The following is a 19918-nucleotide window of genomic DNA, read 5'->3' as shown; positions in this document are numbered from 1 at the left end:
CTCTCACCATTGCAGTAACATGGAATTTTTTTTGGGGGGGGGGGTTGATATTTATGCCTTTGTAATATTCTCACTCTGTCACGACTTCCGCCAAGGCTGCCTCCCCTCCTTGTTTGGGCAGGTTTCGGCGTTCGGCGTCACCGGCTTACTAGCTACTGCCGATCCATTTATCATCACTCCATTTGTCTTGTCTTCAATCACACACACCTGGTCCTTATTCCCTCATTAGTCATTGTATAAGTGTTCCCTCTGCTTCCTTGTCTGTGTGGGTGATTGTTTATTGTGGAGGTTAGTGAAGCTCGGTGGAGCTTGTGTATTTTGTATCGACAGGAGTATTTTCCCGTGTGCCTTGTATTTTCCAGTGCGCCTGTTTTATGCCCTGGAGTGTGTTTGACGCATTTCTGCGTAAACCTGTATTTTGCGGATTAAAGCCTGTTATTCTGTGATTTACCCTCCTGCGCCTGACTCCTTCAACACCACCTCATCACACACTCATCATTATTCACGATTCATTCAGGACTATTTGTAATCATGATAGCGTCCACATTAATGTAGAAGTGTTTAGAAACATATTATATTCTTATTTACAATAAAAGTGGCTCCAAAATGACACAATACATTATTTACCATTAATTTTTATTGAGCACAAAATAATCTGAAACACAACTAAAACAAACAGCAAATGCATTCAACAAGTTTGTAGAGTCACAAGCTTGATGTAATCATTGCGTGCTAGGAATATGGGACCAAATACTCAACTCTTGACTACTTTAATACACATATAACTTAATTTGTCCCAGTACTTTTAGTCCCCTAAAATGGGGGGACTATGTAAAAAAAAAAAAAGTGCTGTAATTTCTAAATCAGGGGTGTCAAACTCATTCCATGGAGGGCAGTGTCTGCGGGTTTTTGGTGTTTCCTTTCAATTAAGACCTAGACAACCAGGTGAGGGGAGTTCCTTACTAATTAGTGACCTTAATTCATCCTTCAAGTACAAGGCACTCGGGCCCTCTGTGGAATTAGTTTGACGCGTGTTCTAAACGGTTCACCCAATATGGATGAAAATACCCTCAAATTAAAGCTGACAGTCTGAACTTTAACCTCTTAGTCATTTTATCATTTAAAATACAAAGTGCTGGAGTACAGAGCCAAAACAACAACACATGTGTCACTGTCCCGATACTTTTGGAGCTCACTGTATGTCACTTTTTGTGCACTGTGCTTGGAACCTCAGTCAACAATCCATGCTTGCTCTTTCTCGAGTAAGAAAAGCTCTCTACAGCATCTAGCCCTACCATTTCACAGGTGGAAAATCACAGTATTTCACATTAAATTTCACATGTGAAATCATGTGAAAACATGTTTTTGGAACACTTCAACGTGTAGTTTCATGTTATCACATGTTGCTTTACATGTTGTTACATGCTATCACATTAACTTCACGTAAGATCACATGTGATCACATGAAAACATGTTTTTTTGGAACACTTTATGTGTTATCATGTGAAATTCATGTGGTTTTTCCATAAGGGTACACTTGTTTGGGGTGAAACGACATAAAACTATACTTTCTCTGCCTTGATATACATAACTTCTATGTGCATTTTCCAAATAAATTATGTTTGGACAATGTATTGGACAAAATCTAGGCCTATAATATTCAGCTAAACAGATGGTTCTAGCCTCCCCAGTGAGAATACAGCCCACACAGTGAGTAATGTAACATGATATTTCTGCTACTAAGCTAATACACATGGGTAAACTTGACACTTTAAGCGCTACGTTAATTAACATGTCCACATCATCCACATTAAGAGACTTAAAATTGACTTAGTAATTAGTCCCCTTTCCCTGTTGACTTGGTCAGAGTTTCCTTCTTATCACCGTTATGGAGTAACCTCTTTAGCATCGGGTATGTAGCGATCAAAATATAATTAGCTATTAGAAGGAACAAAATTGGTTTTGATATTGTCAGGGAACGAAATGTAAAATATTGGAGCCAAGACTGATAAGGGTAAGAAGCTAAGCCACCAAAATAATTGCCACTCACGCTGTCATTGAAGTGGATTTAGCGGTCACAGACCAATATTATGAGAGGGAGAGAGAGAGAGAGAGAGAGAGAGAGAGAGAGAGAGAGAGAGAGAGAGAGAGAGAGAGAGAGAGAGAGAGAGAGAGAGAGAGAGAGAGAGAGAGAGAGAGAGAGAGAGAGAGTAGAGAGAGAGAGAGAGAGAGATGAGAGAGAGAGAGAGTGAGATAGAGAGAGAGAGAGAGAGAGAGAGAGAGAGAGAGAGAGAGAGCAGAGAGAGAGAGAGAGAGAGAGAGAGAGAGAGAGAGAGAGAGAGAGAGAGACAGAGACAGAGAGACAGAGAGACAGAGAGAGAGAGAGCGAGAGCGAGAGCGAGAGAGAGACAGAGAGAGAGAGAGAAAGAGGAGACACAGAGAGAGTGAGTGTAAGTGAGAGAGAGAGGGAGCAATCTCTAAAACTTAAATTAGCAGTGGAAGGGCCACCCTTTGTAATCTACTTCTAAATTAGGTGCACATCTCCCCAGAGATGTACTTTGTATTGTATAAGCTAAAAATATATCAGAGGCAGATTGGAAGTCAAGAGACGAACCCTAGAAAGGTTCAAACCTTTGTCAAATTTACCCCAGTAACAAACCCAACAGTCCAAATCTGATTATGTTTGCATGAAGTGTTATGGAAAGCAAGGCTATTTTAGTAATTGTACAACCAACACTCAGTTACAAACCGAAATATAAAGTAATGATTCTAACATAATTTCATACATCACTACTTGTATATTGTCGCGTCCCAAATATACCCCTATTCTCTATACAGTGCACTAGTGTTGATGACATTTGGGAAGCATCCTATGAGTGATATAGGCCTACTAAACAAACACAATTCCCAGTTACCATCAACCTCAGTTAATACATTCAGCCAATGCAGCACCAGATGTATCTGACATCTATCAATGTCATCTTCTTTACCTGATGAGAGCAGCAATGGAGGTAGATACTGAGTCAATTTCCTAAAAGTCCTCTTTGTCTAATTGGATCATTATCTTAATGGAAAGGCAGTAATCTCATGTATACAACAGGTGGTTCTAATCCTGAATGCTGATTGGTTAAAACCGCATTCCAGCCGGTGTCTATTAAAATGCCTATTTACTCTGTTCCATCTGACTGCGCAATCCACTGTCTCATCAGCCCAGCCAGGCAATTTATAAACTTGATCTCCCCCATAAAAAGCATATATCTCACGTTTCTTTTAGACTAACATTTAGTTTTCAACAGCGGAGATTTGTATAAACCTTGCAGTTTGTCTCTCCGGCATTTGCAACATTGTTTCAATATTCAAATTCGATCTCCAGCTGTCCCATAGTAATGAACATGTCGGGACGAGAGCGAGGCAGGCAGCGTTTCTCATCCAGTCGAAATCATGAATCAGCTGGCATCAACTGAAAAAAGGTAAAACAAAACTAAGTGCAGCTAGTTTGCAGTCTTTCCAGCTTCAGTTTGAAGTGATTGTGTTAGCTATGTTGTTGGCTAGCTCCTCTGAACAACAGTGTCCTGACGAGAGAGCACATTTTCTATGCCAGGCTAAATCGCGCCTGATTAGCTCATTGTTATGGATGTATCCAAATAAATGTCACTAAAAAACAGCTTAAACAAATGCAAATGCAGCTACTGTTATTATTCTGGCTGCACTGTTTGACCTGACTTTTACTTTTACTTCACTACATTCCTGAAGAAAATGATGTACTTTTTACTCCATACATTTTCCCTGACACCCAAAAGTACTCGTTGCATTTTGAATGCTTAGGAGGTCAGGAAAAATGTCTAATTCACAAACATCAAGAGAACATCCCCCTGGTCATTCCTACTGCCTCTGATCTGGCGGACTCACTAAACACATGCTTCATTTGTAAATGATGTCTGAGTGTTGGAGCGTGCACCTGGCTATCCGTAAATTTAAAAAACAAGAAAATGGTGCCATCTGGTTTGCTTAATATAAGGAATTTGAAATGATTTATGCTTTTACTTTTACTTTTGATAATTAAGTATATTTTAGCAATTACATTTACTTTTGGTACTTAAGTATATTTAAAACCAAATACTTTTAGACTTTTACTCAAGTAGGATTTAACTGGGTGACTTTCACTTTTACTTGAGTCATTTTCTATTAAGGTAGCTTTACTTTTACTCAAGTATGAAAATTGGGTACTTTTTCCACCACTTAGTATGGCAATGGAACATTTAGAACGAACGACTGCGTTGCGTCCATAGATACAGAATGAAAAGACTGAACGACTGGGTCGCGTCCATAGATACAGAACGAAAAGACTGAACGACTAGGTCGCATCTCTTGCAACCGAACCGATAGAAGGAATGACCAGCTGGCTTGGGTAGCAACCTTAGATTTGTGTCGGGACTATATCTTGTGGAAAGATTAAATAGTATGAATAAATTCATCATAATTGTTTTAATGAAAATATGTCAATCATTATTTGAATATGCTGGTAACCCGTTGTATAAAAGTGATAATGCCCTCGAAGCCGGCGTTTGGAGGATATATTGGCACGGTTTGCCGGCGCTCGACTTCATCTCGGGCCTAACAACACCCGTGCCAATATATCCTCCAAACACTGGCTTCTCGGACATTATCACATTATTAGAATGAGACGTCTCGTTGGCAGAAGGAAAACTTGGGAGGGACTACCTCAATATGACTGTGGAAGTCACAGCAAACAGAATCACACTGATAAGATTGGGGGATGCACCATACACGCACACACACACATTTTATACGTTTAAATGCCAACAAGACACATAACATTACATGACTTACCAACAAATCTTCCTCAGGCATTCTGATTATGATGCATATTCCTCTATTAAGCCATTTCATTAAAAAAACATTTATCCATTAAGTCATCAGACTTTTACCAGTAAATTGCTAATATCACTTTCAAACATCCTTGTTTTGATATTGAGAACTAAGGATCTAAATTGCAATGGGACTTTGATATCGTAAAAATAGCTCAATAAAAATGTACTTCACAACTGGAGGAACATATTCAGCATTTTATGTCCCACACCTCTGCAGGGGGTATGGTACCCTGTATCATAGTGTAAAGGCCTCTGCCTGGGGTATGGTACCCTGTATCATAGTGTAAAGGCCTCTGCCTGGGGTATGGTACCCTGTATCATAGTGTAAAGGCCTCTGCAGGGGTATGGTACCCTGTATCATAGTGTAAAGGCCTCTGCCTGGGGTATGGTACCCTGTATCATAGTGTAAAGGCCTCTGCAGGGGTATGGTACCCTGTATCATAGTGTAAAGGCCTCTGCCTGGGGTATGGTACCCTGTATCATAGTGTAAAGGCCTCTGCAGGGGTATGGTACCCTGTATCATAGTGTAAAGGCCTCTGCCTGGGGTATGGTACCCTGTATCATAGTGTAAAGGCCTCTGCCTGGGGTATGGTACCCTGTATCATAGTGTAAAGGCCTCTACGTTGGGGTATGGTACCCTGTATCATAGTGTAAAGGCCTCTGCAGGGGTATGGTACCCTGTATCATAGTGTAAAGGCCTCTGCAGGGGTATGGTACCCTGTATCATAGTGTAAAGGCCTCTGCCTGGGGTATGGTACCCTGTATCATAGTGTAAAGGCCTCTGCAGGGGTATGGTACCCTGTATCATAGTGTAAAGGCCTCTGCCTGGGGTATGGTACCCTGTATCATAGTGTAAAGGCCTCTGCAGGGGTATGGTACCCTGTATCATAGTGTAAAGGCCTCTGCCTGGGGTATGTTACCCTGTATCATAGTGTAAAGGCCTCTGCAGGGGTATGGTACCCTGTATCATAGTGTAAAGGCCTCTGCCTGGGGTATGGTACCCTGTATCATAGTGTAAAGGCCTCTGCGTTGGGGTATGGTACCCTGTATCATAGTGTAAAGGCCTCTGCCTGGGGTATGGTACCCTGTATCATAGTGTAAAGGCCTCTGCAGGGGTATGGTACCCTGTATCATAGTGTAAAGGCCTCTGCCTGGGGTATGGTACCCTGTATCATATTGTAAAGGCCTCTGCCTGGGGTATGGTACCCTGTATCATAGTGTAAAGGCATCTGCGTTGAGGTATGGTACCCTGTATCATAGTGTAAAGGCCTCTGCCTGGGGTATGGTACCCTGTATCATATTGTAAAGGCCTCTGCCTGGGGTATGTTACCCTGTATCATAGTGTAAAGGCCTCTGCGTTGGGGTATGGTACCCTGTATCATAGTGTAAAGGCCTCTGCCTGGGGTATGGTACCCTGTATCATAGTGTAAAGGCCTCTGCGTTGGGGTATGGTACCCTGTATCATAGTGTAAAGGCCTCTGCATGGGATATGGTACCCTGTATCATAGTGTAAAGGCCTCTGCCTGGGGTATGGTACCCTGTATCATAGTGTAAAGGCCTCTGCCTGGGGTATGGTACCCTGTATCATAGTGTAAAGGCCTCTGCGTTGGGGTATGGTACACTGTATCATAGTGTAAAGGCCTCTGCCTGGGGTAAGGTACCCTGTATCATAGTGTAAAGGCCTCTGCGTTGGGGTATGGTACCCTGTATCATAGTGTAAAGGCCTCTGCCTGGGGTATGGTACCCTGTATCATAGTGTAAAGGCCTCTGCATGGGGTATGGTACCCTGTATCATAGTGTAAAGGCCTCTGCCTGGGGTATGGTACCCTGTATCATAGTGTAAAGGCCTCTGCCTGGGGTATGGTACCCTGTATCATATTGTAAAGGCCTCTGCCTGGGGTATGGTACCCTGTATCATAGTGTAAAGGCCTCTGCAGGGGTATGGTACCCTGTATCATAGTGTAAAGGCCTCTGCCTGGGGTATGGTACCCTGTATCATAGTGTAAAGGCCTCTGCCTGGGGTATGGTACCCTGTATCATAGTGTAAAGGCCTCTACGTTGGGGTATGGTACCCTGTATCATAGTGTAAAGGCCTCTGCATGGGGTATGGTACCCTGTATCATAGTGTAAAGGCCTCTGCCTGGGGTATGGTACCCTGTATCATAGTGTAAAGGCCTCTGCCTGGGGTTACTTATCATAGTGTAAAGGCCTCTGCAGGGGGTATGGTACCCTGTATCATAGTGTAAAGGCCTCTGCATGGGGTATGGTACACTGTATCATAGTGTAAAGGCCTCTGCAGGGGTATGGTACCCTGTATCATAGTGTAAAGGCCTCTGCCTGGGGTATGGTACCCTGTATCATAGTGTAAAGGCCTCTGCCTGGGGTATGGTACCCTGTATCATAGTGTAAAGGCCTCTGCATGGGGTATGGTACCCTGTATCATAGTGTAAAGGCCTCTACGTTGGGGTATGGTACCCTGTATCATAGTGTAAAGGCCTCTGCCTGGGGTATGGTACCCTGTATCATAGTGTAAAGGCCTCTGCAGGGGTACGGTACCCTGTATCATAGTGTAAATACAGATGGTATGGACACAAATTATGGACTGCAGGGCTTCACGGCTCGATGAGTCACACATGCACTACACACACACACACACACACACACACTTGACATGCACATGTACGTAAGCACGTGCACACACACATCATACCGAAGTACACACTACAGAAAAACACACTAAATGCATCCATTTAACTCTTCAAGTTGAGTGCCTTGATAGCAGTCCTTAAAGGCCCAGTACAGTCAAAAATGAGATTTTCCTATGTTTTATATTTTCACACTATGTTAGAAAAATACTGTGAAATTGTGAAAATTATGATAATGCCCTTTCAGTGTAAGAGCTGTTTGAAAAGACCTCCTGAAATTTCAGCCTGTTTCGGTGGGATGAAGTTTTGCACTGCTTGGTGACATCACCAGGCATTCAATTAGTTAATAGACCAATAAGAAACCTCTCTGCTAATAACAGATAGTTTTCAGTTTTCCCCTCCCCACAGTCCTAGCAAAATTCTTGCTTGAGAAATTGTTCTTTGCTAAAACGCTATTTTTGTTTACTTTAAAAAAATAGATAAACTGTAATTGAAAACAATCACAGTACGGTACTCAATTGTTACCCAGAAATGATTTGATATTGAGAAAAAAACGGTTGCATTGGACCTTTAAAGATGTGCGAAAATAACTAGCCTTTCTAAGCCCTAGCAACAAACTCAAGCAGTTGAAGTTATTGGACACAGGTAGGCGCACTAGGCAACACAACAATGGCACCAAAAATAGAATCTGAATTCAAGCCGCAAACCAGGAGGAGGGTGGAGGAGAACCCTGGGAGACAGAGGGTGGAGGAGAACCCTGAGAGACAGAGGGTGGAGGAGAACCCTGAGAGACAGAGGGTGGAGGAGAACCCTGAGAGACAGAGGGTGGAGGAGAACCCTGAGAGACAGAGGGTGGAGGAGAACCCTGAGAGATAGAGGGTGGAGGAGAACCCATACAGAGAGAGTATGACAAGCCAGTGGCACATACAGATATTGGCAGCAGGGTCCATAGATACAGATATTGGCAGTAGTGGCTATAGATACAGATATTGGCAGTAGGGTCCATAGATACCGATATTGGCAGTAGAAGCTATAGGGTGGAGGAGAACCCTGAGAGACAGAGGGTGGAGGAGAACCCTGAGAGATAGAGGGTGGAGGAGAACCCATACAGAGAGAGTATGACAAGCCAGTGGCACATACAGATATTGGCAGCAGGGTCCATAGATACAGATATTGGCAGTAGTGGCTATAGATACAGATATTGGCAGTAGGGTCCATAGATACCGATATTGGCAGTAGAAGCTATAGACACAGATATTGGCAGTAGGGGCTATAGATACAGATAGTGGCAGTAGAGTCCATAGATACCGATATTGGCAGTATAATCTATAGATACAGATATTGGCAGTAGGGGCTATAGATACAGATAGTGGCAGTAGGGGATATAGATACAGATAGTGGCAGTAGGGGCTATAGATACAGATAGTGGCAGTAGGGGCTATAGATACAGATAGTGGCAGTAGGGGCTATAGATACAGATATTGGCAGTAGGTACATAGATACAGATAGTAGCAGTAGGGGATATATATACAGATAGTGGCAGTAGGGGCTATAGATACAGATAGTGGCAGTAGGGACCATAGATACAGATAGTGGCAGTAGGGTCTATAGATACAGATAGTGGCAGTAGGGGCTATAGATACAGATAGTGGCAGTAGGGGCTATAGATACAGATAGTGGCAGTAGGGGCTATAGATACAGATAGTGGCAGTAGGGGCTATAGATACAGATAGTGGCAGTAGGGTCCATAGATACAGATAGTGGCAGTAGGGGATATAGATACAGATAGTGGCAGTAGGGGCTATAGACACAGATATTGGCAGTAGGGGCTATAGATACAGATAGTGGCAGTAGGGGCTATAGATACAAATAGTGGCAGTAGGGGCTATAGATACAGATAGTGGCAGCAGGGTCCATAGATACAGATAGTGGCAGTAGGGGCTATAGATACAGATATTGGCAGTAGGGGCTACAGATACAGATAGTGGCAGTAGGGTCCATAGATACAGATAGTGGCAGTAGGGTCCATAGATACAGATAGTGGCAGTAGGGGCTATAGATACAGATAGTGGCAGTAGGGTCCATAGATACAGATAGTGGCAGCAGGGTCCATAGATACAGATAGTGGCAGTAGGGGCTATAGATACAGATATTGGCAGTAGGGGATACAGATACAGATAGTGGCAGTAGGGTCCATAGATACAGATAGTGGCAGTAGGGTCCATAGATACAGATAGTGGCAGTAGGGGCTATAGATACAGATAGTGGCAGTAGGGTCCATAGATACAGATAGTGGCAGTAGGGTCCATAGATACCGATATTGGCAGCCCCTACTGCCGGATGACTATGTGATCACGCTCTCCGTAGCCGATGTGAGTAAGACTTTTAAGCAGGTCAACATTCACAAGGCCGCAGGGCCAGACGGATTACCAGGACGTGTACTCCGAGCATGTGCTGACCAACTGGCAAGCAGTGGCGGCTCCTGAAAAAATTCTCAGGAGGGGCAATTTTTCTGATGATTTAGGTGACCTACACACATTTAAAAAAAGATATGTCCAGCAACAACATGAAGACAGGGGCAGCATATAAGTCAATACCAGAAGCATTTATTGACTGATCTCAAAAGTGTTGGCTTACCAGGGTTGGTGGAGCCCTCAGTTTCATCTTTGCCTCGCAAAGCTAACTCAAACACTCCGCAAAACTTCACACACTGGATTAGCCGGCTGAGGATGTGGCGGTTCTTGCTAATGTCGTAGTAAATATATTTGTTATAGTGAATATGGAATATGATATGTTGAGTAAAATGTTGTGCTAAGATCTATTTAGGTCAGGAGCTGGTTATAAGTTCTGTTCCTATCCAATAACAATGGACAAAAGGGTCCTATCTTGTCAGCCTTGTCAGCAGGTGGCCAAGGACAACACCCACGCCATAGGCCTCTCAGTTCTTCCAACTCACGAGTTCTTGCTCTGAGGACACACACACACACAAACACACACACACACACATCATCACTGTTAAACACACACACACACACACACATCATCACTGTTAAACACACACACACACACACACACAAAAATCCCCTCTCTTAGGCTGAACATTTGAAGACAGAGAACCCGACTCAGAGCCAATGCAACAGTGACAGTAGCCTGCAGGGGACCTCGCCCAACTCATCAGGACCAATCAGAAGATCAGAACTACTAGATTGAACCTACTTCATTTATTGCATAAAATGTCTGCACACAATGTTTCGGGGCTCTCTTCAGATAATAATAATAATAATAATAATAATATGCCATTTAGCAGACGCTTTTATCCAAAGCGACTTACAGTCATGCGTGCATACATTTTTGTGTATGGGTGGTCCCGGGGATCGAACCCACTACCTTGAAGTTACAAGCACCATGCTCTACCAGCTGAGCTACAGAAAGTGGATACTCATGGATGCGCATTGCAATTGTAAAATGTCAACACAATTGGAGACACCACGTCATTTTTGGAGACATGTTATTGACAGTAAACTATTGTAGATGCGACTGCTAACTAAATAAAACATTTTAGCTGGCTAGCTAATCATCTTAGCTAAATGTGGGGCAAACAATTCAGTTATTTACCGTTAATTTGAGGGATTGGGGTGAAAGAAATCGAGTTACATAGTGATACTTTACGATATACTGTATTGACAATATCGCAATATTTTAGCGCTAGTTGGCTGTACCTGCACCAAAACACCATTATTGTTCCTTCATAGCTTGTTCTCAATCTTTTCACATTGGGAGCAAATTTGTTTTCAGCACTTTTATTTCCATGACTGATCAAAACTCGTTCTCATGGCTTTCTGATCCCTCTGCAACAGACATATGGTGCGCAATAAAATCACAGTATCGAATCGCAATACGTATAGAATCATGAGACTCGCAATGCTGATGCATATATCTTATCGTGAGGTTCCTGGCAATTCCCAGCCCAAGTTCATTTGCCACAACAAATCTCTTCGCTAGCAAACGCGATGTCTTCTCCAAAACGGCAATGTGTCTCCAGCAATGTTTACTTTTTTGACGTTCTATGGCATCTCCACTTTCCAAGCATATATGACCACATGTAATATTTTGGTAAGTGATGCAAATAGTGAACTATGTAGGGCCAGGATGTAAAATATATGTAGCTGCAGCAATTTCTCTTATCTGATATGGTAAGTAATGGGGCTTAATTTATAGCTCCCTAAGAGTTTGACGAACGGGTCCGTGAACGCGATTCCAGATATATTTACCTCTGAATAAACTGCCTTTATTACACCATATCCACATCCAGTAAACTTGTGATTATCAACACTAACCTCATCGTTGTGGCGGCGGACAGCTAGCCTGTATCCCTCGTCATCCAGTTGAGTGAGTGGCAATGTCTTTTTTCGTTCGTACCAATTTTTGGAAAATCCTCGGGTGTAGGACTTTCCGCCTTTAGTAGAAACCTGTTGAATTATTAAATTTGGTCTGGGAGGTCCTAATTGTTTCGTTGCCAATTTATCTCCATTTGTTCGCCGACAAAAAGGAACTTCTTTCAAACAATCCACTCTTTTCTCAGTTACGTTCATGGTTACGTAACGTATGACGAAAGCGCCGTAAGTGCAAGCCCACAGACACCCATTGAGATTGTATTGAAGGCTCTGAAATTTGAAAAAATAGATTTTACATGGGAGTCTATTACAGACTTCTGGGCGATTTTCAACCTGACTGAAATCGCCCCAAAAGGGGGGAGCCATTTGAAGCACGACTTTAGCCTGATTCGACATTTAGTGGCAGTGTGGCACTGTGGCAGATCAGACGTATAGATTACAACACTGATAACTACTGTTGCCGTGATATAATTGATTAGAAAAAAAATCCCTTCCTTTTCCCGTTTGGCAGTGCGTCGCCCATATCGCCCTATTGAACAGGCCGCCCCTGCTGGCAAGTGTCTTCACTGACATTTTCAACATGTCCCTGACTGAGTCTGTAATACCAACATGTTTCAAGCAGACCACCATAGTCCCCGTGCCCAAGGACACTAAGATAACCTGCCTATATGACTACCGACCCGTAGCACTGACGTCTGTAGCCATGAAGTGCTTTGAAAGGCTGGTCATGGCTCACATCAACACCATTATCCCAGAAACCCTAGACCCACTCCAATTTGCATACCACCCCAACAGATCCACACACTGCCCTTTCCCACCTGGACAAGAGGAACACCTACGTGAGAATGCTATTCATTGACTACAGCTCAGCATTTAACACCATAGTGCCCTCAAAGCTCATCACTAAGCTAAGGATCCTGGGACTAAACACCTCCCTCTGCAACTGGATCCTGGACTTCCTGACGGGCCGCCCCCAGGTGGTAAGGGTAGGTAACAACACATCTGCCACACTGATCCTCAACACGGGGGCCCCTCAGGGGTGCGTGCTCAGTCCCCTCCTGTACTCCCTGTTCACCCATGACTGCATGGCAAGGCACGACTCCAACACCATCATTAAGTTTGCAGACGACACAACAGTGGTAGGCCTGATCACCGACAACGATGAGACAGCCTATAGGGAGGAGGTCAGAGACCTGGCCGTGTGGTGCCAGGATAACAACCTCTCCCTCAACGTGACCAAGACAAAGGAGATGATTGTGGTCTACAGGAAAAAAAAGAGGACTGAGCACGCCCCCATTCTCATCGACGGGGCTGTAGTGGAACAGGTTGAGAGCTTCAAGTTCCTTGGTGTCCACATCACCAACAAACTATCATGGTCCAAACACACCAAGACAGTCGTGAAGAGGGCACGACAAAGCCTATTCCCCCTTAGGAGACTGAAAAGATTTGGCATGGGTCCTCAGATCCTCAAAAAATTCTACAGCTGCACCATCGAGAGCATCCTGACTGGTTGCATCACCGCCTGGTATGGCAACTGCTTGGCCTCTGACCACAAGGCACTACAGAGGATAGTGCGTACGGCCCAGTACATCACTGGGGCCAAGCTTCCTGCCATCCAGGACCTCTATACCAGGCGGTGTCAGAGGAAGGCCCTCAAAATTGTCAAAGACTCCAGCCACCCTAGTCATAGACTGTTCTCTCTGCTACCGCACGGCAAGCGGTACCGGAGTGCCAAGTCTAGGTCCAAAAGACTTCTCAACAGCTTCTACCCCCAAGCCATAACACTCCTGAACAGCTAGTCATGGCTACCCGGACTATTTGCACTGCCCCCCCACCCACATCTTTTTACGCTGCTGCTACTCTGTTAATTATTTATGCCTAGTCACTTTAACTCTACCCACATGTACATATTACTCCAACTACCTCAACTAGCCGGTGCCCCCGCACATTGACTCTGCACCGGTACCCCCCTGTATATATAGCCTCCCTACTGTTATTTTATTTTACTTCTGCTCTTTTTTTCTCAACATTTTTTTGTTTTATTCTACTTTTTTATTAAAAATTAATGCACTGTTGGTTAAGGGCTGTAAGTAAGCATTTCACTGTAATGTCTGCACCTGTTGTATTCGGCGCATGTGGCCAATAACATTTGATTTGATTTGATTAGAAGCTATAGATACAGATAGTGGCAGTAGGGGCTATAGATACAGATATTGGCAGTAGAAGCTATAGATACAGATATTGGCAGTAGGGGATATAGATACAGATAGTGGCAGTAAGGGCTATAAATACAGATATTGGCAGTAGAAGCTATAGATACAGATAGTGGCAGTAGGGGCTATAGATACAGATAGTGTCAGTAGGGGCTATAGATACAGATAGTGGCAGTAGGGGCTATAGATACAGATATTGGCAGTAGGGGCTATAGATACAGATAGTGGCAGTAGGGTCCATAGATACAGATAGTGGCAGTAGAAGCTATAGATACAGATAGTGGCAGTAGGGGCTATAGATACAGATAGTGGCAGCAGAGGCTATAGATACAGATAGTGGCAGTAGGGTCTATAGATACAGATAGTGGCAGCAGAGGCTATAGATACAGATAGTGGCAGCAGAGGCTATAGATACAGATAGTGGCAGTAGGGTATATAGATACAGATAGTGGCAGCAGAGGCTATAGATACAGATAGTGGCAGTAGAAGCTATAGATACAGATAGTGGCAGTAGGGGCTATAGATACAGATAGTGGCAGTAGGGGATATAGATACACATATTGGCAGTAGGGGCTATAGATACAGATAGTGGCAGTAGAAGCTATAGATACAGATAGTGGCAGTAGAAGCTATAGATACAGATAGTGGCAGTAGGGGCTATAGATACAGATAGTGGCAGTAGGGGATATAGATACAGATAGTGGCAGTAGGGTCCATAGATACAGATAGTGGCAGTAGAAGCTATAGATACAGATAGTGGCAGTAGGGGCTATAGATACAGATAGTGGCAGTAGGGGCTATAGATACAGATAGTGGCAGTAGGGGATATAGATACAGATATTGGCAGTAGGGGCTATAGATACAGATAGTGGCAGTAGGGTCCATAGATACAGATAGTGGCAGTAGGGTCCATAGATACAGATAGTAGCAGTAGGGGCTATAGATACAGATAGTGGCAGTAGGGGCTATAGATACAGATAGTGGCATTAGGGGCTATAGATACAGATAGTGGCAGTAGGGGCTATAGATACAGATATTGGCAGTAGGGTCCATAGATACAGATAGTGGCAGTAGGGGCTATAGATACAGATAGTGGCAGTGGGGGCTATAGATACAGATAGTGGCAGTAGGGGATATAGATACAGATATTGGCAGTAGGGGACATAGATACAGATATTGGCAGTAGTGGCTATAGATACAGATATTGGCAGTAGGGGATATAGATACAGATAGTGGCAGTAGGGGATATAGATACAGATAGTGGCAGTAGGGTCTATAGATACAGATAGTGGCAGTAGGGGCTATAGATACAGATAGTGGCAGTAGGGGCTATAGATACAGATAGTGGCAGTAGAGGCTATAGATACAGATAGTGGCAGTAGGGGATATAGATACAGATAGTGGCAGTAGGGTCTATAGATACAGATAGTGGCAGTAGGGGCTATAGATACAGATAGTGGCAGTAGGGGCTATAGATACAGATAGTGGCAGTAGAGGCTATAGATACAGATAGTGGCAGTAGGGGCTATAGATACAGATAGTGGCAGTAGGGGATATAGATACAGATATTGGCAGTAGGGGCTATAGATACAGATAGTGTCAGTAGGGGCTATAGATACAGATAGTGGCAGTAGGGGCTATAGATACAGATAGTGGCAGTAGGGTCCATAGAGACAGATAGTGGCAGTAGGGGATATAGATACAGATAGTGGCAGTAGGGTCCATAGAGACAGATAGTGGCAGTAGGGCCTATAGATACAGATATTGGCAGTAGGGTACATAGATACAGATAGTGGCAGTAGGGGCTATAGATACAGAGATGGCATTGGGAACTGACTGAGGGTCCCTTTTTCTACCCCTCTAGGGTTGAACAGAGGCCCAATGAGACAGAAGAGAGAAGGACAACCCACAGACAGAGATAATGACAGGCCTGCAGCACAGACAGATATTGTCAGGGAGGGGTGGACTATACACATTGAGAGATGAAACAGAGCACAGAGATGGCAGTCGAGACTGAGGATCTTTCTCTTCCTTTGAATTGAACAGAGGAGGAGTCTGTCTCTGAGCAAACAGAGAAGGAGAAGAAGACGTCATGTCTATGTGTGCCTCATAGCTAGACTAGCCGGTACCATTAGTGATCCTCTCTCTATTGATCGAGGCTTTGGTGAATTGGCTGAGCAATATAAAGAGACCATCAAGACAAGAGCATCACATTTTTGTCAGCAGGATCAGGGGAAGGGGGAAAGAGTTCACCCCACCACCGTGAATTTAGGCTTAAGGCTCTAACACATCGCACCGAATGTGGAACCAGCGTTCGTCTGCCAATCGTTCAGTGCGCCGTGTTTTAGAGACCAACCTCTGCAGACAACATCTTTCACGCGATTCTACATGTAAAATCGGTGCACACTCGGTTCGCAAATTACGTTCATAGGTGCTAAGGAGTCCGTTGGTGTGTCTGAGCCTTTACTGGGCCCCATGCCTCTAAACATCTGTATGTGTGTGTGTGTGTGTGTGTGTGTGTGTGTGTGTGTGTGTGTGTGTGTGTGTGTGTGTGTGTGTGTGTGTGTGTGTGTGTGTGTGTGTGTGTGTGTGTGTGTGTGTGTGTGTGTGTGTGTGTGTGTGTGTGTGTGTGTGTGTGTGTGCATAAGTGCATGTCTATGTGTTTGCTTATATCCTTGGTCCCTTGAGTAAGTGTGTTCCCAGTGTTTTCAATGACAACAAATCTGGAGATGTCTTTCTTCCAGAATGGCCAAGATTGCTTACCACATGACCAAACAAACATTGCCTAACAATCTACCCCTTGCTGATGCCAAATGCCAGGCTTGCCAGCCACTCAGACCTTCATTATCAAACCCAAATCTCCAGACCGGCTATCTTAGCTCTCTCTCAGCTAATGCTTTGACTCTCTACCAGAGATCTTTGGAGTGTTTGGATTTGGGGAGGGACATCTTGAGACAAATCTAATCTCACAGAAAGTTCTTAGAGAGTACTTTGATCTTAAATGGCAGCCGTCCAGGACCTCAACCTTCCTGCTTTGGAAATCACTGATTAAGGACTAAGAGGGTTAGTCAGTTAGTTTGGAATCTGTACCAATTCAGTAATATTACACAAAAAAAGACATGTCTCTAGTGAGTATCATTACATGCAGTAATCTGTGCTGGGCTGTGGACCTGAAGTAGTCCAACAAAAAAACATCAACACTCAAACCATGTCGGTCTGAAAATACACATACGGTCCATGTTTTGATGACTGCCATTGTGAGGTTGGCATAAGACCAAGATCTATGGTGTAGCCAATGAGTGTGGTCTCTTCATAGACAATGAGTGTGGTCTCTTCGCAGCCAATGAGTGTGGTCTCTTCACAGACAATGAGTGTGGTCTCTTCTACTCAACAGGTTCGCAGACACCATGTCACAGGCATAGATGGGACGTACCACACACTTCTGCTTCTGCATGGGTTTCTGTTGAGTCCTATCTCTGTGAAAACGGATAGGGTGCCGATGCACACATAACTGTATTTTTTTCCTTGCCAACTTTTTCATTTATTGAATTCAACATTAGCCAGCCCTGGCATTTCGGTTGCTGAGTGTTTCTCAAAGGGATGTCCTATCTGGCCCTATCTCTGGGTTCAGTTGTGTCACAGTAACACTGACAGACGACTCCTCAAATCCAATGACTGCTCCAATCCCACTGAGGCTGCCAAACTGGCCCTCCAGCCATGTCTTGGAGGGCCAGTGACTGTTATGTAAAGTGTTCCTCATCTAGCCTGGCTGACGGACTGCTCGGGCTGACCCTGTTCCAAAGCACTGAGGGAAGAAGTTATGTAAAATATCCAAACTTCATCTCCATCCAGCTCTGCCTGGCAATGTAAAGCCCAAGAAACAGACCTGGGCTGAGTTCAAGGGGTAATTGATTTATTTCAAATGCTTTGAGAATTTCATTGAGACTGCCTGGGGGCGCTGGATAGGCGTGGTTGGTACTTTTGGAACTCTTACATTGGTTCCATAGTGCCAGGCAAGCTCAATCAAGTAGCTGAAGTATCTGAGAGAAAACAGATACTACTTGAACCCAGGGATGTTTTGGTATACAACAGCCCAGAGGAGCCTTACTTCGCAGGTCATGGGGACAGCAGGAGATGCATTAGCAGTCCAGCTTATATGATTCAGAAACCTCTCAAAATGACAAGCATCCCATGACATCCTTCTGACATGTCATGTCAAATGTATTAAACTGAATACATCGGCTTCTTTGCAGACACTACAAAACAAGGCAATGTTTCTGCTACAGCTACAGCATTCACACCATGCCCAGGTCCTTCAGTTGTCAGTCTTTCAGTTCTTTCAGATGAAACAAATACTTTACGAACGCTAGTTAGCCAATAGACAACTAAACACTGCCACAGTTGATTGGAGAAAGCTTCGCTACAGCTACTGTGTAACCGTGTTGCTATGGGTTGCAGTAATGACTTTGATCTTGAACGCACCTGTAGACGTCATGCAGAAAGAAATTAAAGCTGCAATTAACTAAAGCAGGATTTCAGAATTAGAATGCATTTATAGTCCAGCATGTCCAGTTATAATGTATCGTTTATAGCGCATACAGTACAACTCCAGTAGCTAGAATACTGCGAAAACACAGGCAGGACGCGCCCATGGCAGTACCTTTGCTGACAACCTGTCTGACATTATATGAGGTGGTTTCCTGACGCTGTGAGATTACAATGAACCCAGCGACCTATATCTCATGGCGTATGCAATGAATAATAATGAAAAAGCATTTTCATCTTGCAGGGATTGGACAGTTTAAAGTGAGTAGCAGGCTGTTTTTTTAGCCTAATAAATGATGAGAAAAGGAGCACCGAATAGCCCCTAGAATAACCACCTATAACCACACCTAACGGTATCGATATTATGCAAGCGGTAGGACATTTTATATGTTGAAGGTTTTATGAATGACATAATTAATTAAGCACACAGGTGTTCAATCATCCGTAATGTGGATCAAATACAATTACACTATTCCTCCCCTCAAAGACCATGCAGCCAGCGCTCTGTCTGTCTGCACCCAGTATAACGTTTTGAATCAATGTGCAAACAGCATCCCTTCAAGATCATCTCTAAAATGTCAGTTTTGCAGTTGGGCAAAATAAAAGGACAATGCAAGATGCACAAACTTGTAGAAATTGTATAGGATTCTGCATTGCGGTAGGTTCCATCACTACATCCCCATCTCAATCATTGTAAACAACACTGATTCACTCGCTTTTGCCCATTGCTGCATAGACCCGGATTTTGTAGGAAAATAAAGAAATACATAGAATCACTGAAGCTGCTCATCTTCTTACCTGCAATAACGGACGATCTGTCCGTCCGATTAACCTTCAAGACTCACACCTGGATCAGCAGCACTGCATCGCCGGGCGCTCAGGAGCTCAGAGCTGGGAAGAAACTGACAAGCAGCGGCGTGTCTGTTTTGTCCTCTTCGATTGGACGGAGGGCTATGACATGGGGGGAGGTTCATTTGGCGACCGGAGCTGCCATCCAGTCCAAAATGTGTTCGTGGCGGACACATAGCTGAGTGTTGTTTACGTTTTTCTGCACTGTGATCGTATCTTTTCATTTCAGCATGAGCTGTAGCCTAGGTTAGATGATATCAACACTTCAATGAGAAAGTGTTTTGTAGGCTATGCATTAGCCTATTATAGTTCAGAATTGCGTTGCCTGAAGCAGTCTACATGATTGGAGAGATGAGATGGATGTGCTATTTCTCCACTAC

At 43.9% G+C, this 19918-nt stretch overlaps 1 protein-coding gene across 1 annotated transcript in view; it reads right to left on the bottom strand.

Moving 5' to 3' along the window:
• The window catches only part of LOC121531636 (contactin-1a), a 156300-nt gene extending 136656 nt beyond the window's left edge, over nucleotides 1-19644 (bottom strand). The window contains exon 1 of the mRNA XM_041836978.2: nucleotides 19488-19644. The gene's annotated coding sequence lies outside the window, so the exon portion shown is untranslated. The remainder of the gene's footprint in view (nucleotides 1-19487) is intronic.
• Between the last annotated feature and the right edge of the window lie 274 nt (nucleotides 19645-19918).

The sequence above is a fragment of the Coregonus clupeaformis genome, chromosome 19 (assembly GCF_020615455.1).
Source record: "Coregonus clupeaformis isolate EN_2021a chromosome 19, ASM2061545v1, whole genome shotgun sequence".
NCBI classification, from domain to species: Eukaryota; Metazoa; Chordata; class Actinopteri; order Salmoniformes; family Salmonidae; genus Coregonus; species Coregonus clupeaformis.
This window is presented reverse-complemented; position numbering and strand designations above follow the sequence as displayed.